Raw genomic sequence first — 4,311 nt, 5'->3', positions numbered from 1 at the left:
GCATATGATGATATGCCATAAAATGACAGCTCATACTGTATGATAAGATACCATAATATACCATGAAATAATACATGACAGATATGAAAATAGCATGATATGCCATGCCATAATCAACACACAATAACACGTGACAATATACCATAATGTGCAATGAAAGGAAGTACAGTAACATGCCATTACATCCTATAACAGAATATGTCATGCCATAACATACAACATGACATAGTGTGGCATGTGATAACATGCAGAATATATTATGTCATTGCAAATAGTAATATTCTGTACTGAGACCTTCCATAACATGTGATAACATAGCATAACACACCATAATATAGCATAAAGTGGTGTGGAAGAATTAACACATGGTTACATGAAATAACACGCAATAACATGCAGTGGTATGCTGCCATATATTATTAATACATAAGATGATATGACATGATGCCATTACATATAACATACCATAAGATGACATGATATGGTATGTAACTATGATATACTGAAGCATAACAAACATTCATAATGCACAATAACTCATCATGATGTTACAGACTATAAAGCAGCACTGTATTATATGCCATTACATGTACTAACATAGCATATCATAAATAGCTACCCTGTGATAAGATGCTACAACATGTCTTGGAATGCCATAAATAGTACAGCATAACATACAATGACATATTATAATGTGCCATACATGTCACAGCATATGATCCAAAGCCATAACAAACCATGCTACAATGTCATAAAATAACATGGAACATGTTATAGCATAATACAACATATGGTATGGTGCCACAACATGACATAGCATGTGATACCATGAGATAGCATACCATATTGTGCCATTAAGTAACTTGTGTAGCATATATAGAACATGGCATAACATAATGTAAGATATATGCTGTAACATATTATAGTATGCTATAACATGCTATAACATGTCTTACTTTGCAGCATGTCATAATGCATCAAAACATGTCAAAGATAACATAATGTAATATATACTATAATACAACAAAAGTTACCATAACATGCCATTAGCTAACATTCCATAAAATTCTACCACATGTGTTAACATTATCATCACATATGATAATATACCAGAACCTGCCACAGCACAGCTAGATAGTACAGCTGTGATATGACATTTTAATGTGATAAAGTTGTGATATGCTATTTTAATATATTTTCATATATGTTACTTCATGGTCTTTTATGGTATTTTATCATGTTTGGCATTTTATCACACAATATGATATACCATTTTATAGAATATCACTATGGCATATGATAACATACCATGTCACATCATAAGATGCCATAACATACTATAGCATATTATAATATGCCATAACATTAAATAGCATACAGTAATATAACACACCATATAATATGCAACAATCTGTCATAACAAATATGCCATAACATGGTATGCTGACATGCCAAAGGTTACCAAACCATAACATAACACTCCATATCATACTATACTACAGCATACCGTAATATACTTAACTCCATAATATAACATGATATACTATAACATAACATAACTGAACCTAACATACCATAACATGCCATGCCATAACATAACATAACCTTAAATATTCTTTTCTTAAATCCTGAAACAAATTATTTTCTTAAATCTTGAAACAAAGGCTTTGAATAATATTTTAACAAGGATCTTGGCTGTCATAAATTTGAAATTTTATAATGATGTCAACTTTTGAATTATCTTTTCAGAAGATCTAATACCATTTTTTCAAAACAAATGACAGCAATTCATTTAAGAGTAAAACATCCAGTGGCCCTTTGCATTTATGTTATCACACTTTCCTATTCCTGTCAACAATATTTACAGTTTCTCAGGTATCACTAAGAACTTGAAAAAATGGAGATTTAAAACTACCAGTCAGTCAGGAAATCCCAACTGTCCTCTGTGTTTGATGGCAAAGTATAAAGTACATTTGAATTTATAACAAACGTTCTCTTAAACTTTTAGATATTTGCATATTTCAATGTGCACATGTGTAAAAATAAATGTAGAAAATCTAAGTCTCAGCCTACTGACACAGAAGTGTAAGAAGTAAAACTTTCTTTCTTTTCCTGCCACTGGATTTACTTCTTATTTGAACTCCAATTGCCCCAGTTTTCACTGTGGCCCTGGGTCTCACAACACTAGGGTCAATCTTTGGAGAGAGGAGGTTCCAATACTGTTTTACACTGGGATCAACTGTAACAGCCTCACTTCCTCTGGTCCCTCCTAAAATGTGTAAGTCTGAGTTGCACCTTATTTCATTACTAGCCTCAAGGCCTCTTAGGGTTTTGCCTTCATTATTTTGGTGCTCTTCCCCCTTGGTGCATGGGCATCTGTCTTGGTCCATTTTGTGTTGCTATAATAGAACTGCTGAATATCTGTTATTATTATATTTTATAATTTATAATGAACCAAAATGTGTTGGCTTTTAGTTCTGGAGGCTGGTAAGTTCAGTATCCAGGTTCAGATATCAGAAGGGGACCTTCTTTCTATGTCTCAAAATGGCAGAAAGCATCATATGGCAGAAGGACAAAGAGAAAGCAAGAGAGATGAGAGACAAAACTCGTCTCTTTATAAGGAACTAATTCCCATAGTAACAAAATCACTCCTCCAATAACTGCATTAGTCCATTCATGATGGTGGAGTGAGCCTTATGACTTAAACACCTCTCAAAGATCCCACCTCACCTCCCAATACCATCAAAATAGCAATAAATTTCAATGTGAGTTTTGAAAAGGACAAATACTTAAATCATAAAGGAATAATTTTTTTTTTTTTGCTCCTAAATGACACTAGTCATGGGAATTATGTTGAATTAAAACCTTGTTGACCTCTAAGTCACCTGTGAAGATAGGTTCTGTCTCTTGTAGCAGGCTCTTGTAGCAGGCTTGTTCTGTCTCTTGTAGCAGGCTGCAGAGAACAAGTGTCTGCTACTATTAGCTCTGCAAAACTATCTAGGATTTCTGCATTTCTCCCTATTCCTGGGACTCATATCCAAGGTAAAGGGAAAAAGTCAGGACTCCTTCTCACAGACTAGCTGTGATTAAGCTCTGCTGACTTCTCTTTTAAGGAGCTTCCCACTACAATTTGGGAAGAGTGACATTTATCTTTAGGCAAGAAGTCCTGCTCTGAGTTATTTGTTTTTTGAATCTGTTGTTTGGGACTTAGGTTCCCTATGGCTTTGATATTGGAAATCAAAAGGCATAAATGGCTCTCTTTCTTCCACTGCATTATAAAATTCCTTCCCCAAGCATTGTAAGTTTAAGGACCTGAGTGTTCACATTAGAAACAGGTTAAGTAGCATGAGGAAACTTAAGAAAGAACCTTGGTTTGTATTTCAAAATACTGTCATACTGCACTAAAGATTATTGAGTTACAACTACGCATTATGCAGTGTTAACAGAATTTCAGGGGAGCTCTCTAACCTATTTTAGGACATCTATTTTGAGCAAATAATCAATATTTAGATATATGCAAGCAAAGAAAACCCTAAGTATATGTGTCTCTTAGGTCTTTAATCTAAATGACCTTGAACTTTTCTGACTGCAAAAATCAATTTTTCTAAATCAGGTCCCTTAAAAATCAGTCTTTACAAGTAAAAGGCAAAAGGATGATAAAGATAAGGAGGAGAAAAGACATAAACTGGCCAGAAACCAAACTATATTTCGCTGCTTTGATTTCAGCACTAATTTTACTTTATTTTCCCAACTATAGTCACATGTTGCTTAAAAACAAAAACACATCTTGAGAATGGTGTCATTAGGCAATGCTGTCATTGTGCAAATATTTTAGAGACGACCTACACAAAACTAGATGATGCTTGTCAATCATTCAACCTGTCTTGGTATACATGAAATGTATGAGGCTACTTGCTGCTGGCATAACATGGCACACTGTTTAATAGTAAACTTTTTTATAAGTAGAAGTAGTACATTATAGTAAATATATAAACCAATAACAGTTGGTTATTATCCTTATCAAATACTACATACTGCACATAATTATATGTACTATACTTTTATACATAAAACTGTAGCACAGTGCAGCAGGTTTGTTTATACCAGTATCATTACAAACACATCTGTAATGTGTTATGCTATGACATTACAATGGCTGTCACTAGGTGAGAGGAATTTTTCAGCTCCATTATAATGTTATGCGACCATAACTATATGCAGTCCATCATTGACCAAAACATCATTATGTGGTGCATGCCTGTGTTATAAATATAAGATGCTATCAGCCATTAGGAGCAAGTAGGATGCCTA

The sequence above is a fragment of the Marmota monax genome, unplaced genomic scaffold (genome assembly GCF_021218885.2).
Source record: "Marmota monax isolate L192 unplaced genomic scaffold, Marmota_monax_Labrador192_F-V1.1 WCK01_AAM20220418_F8-fsc00099, whole genome shotgun sequence".
Lineage (NCBI taxonomy): Eukaryota > Metazoa > Chordata > Mammalia > Rodentia > Sciuridae > Marmota > Marmota monax.
Note: the sequence above shows the minus strand (reverse complement) of the source record.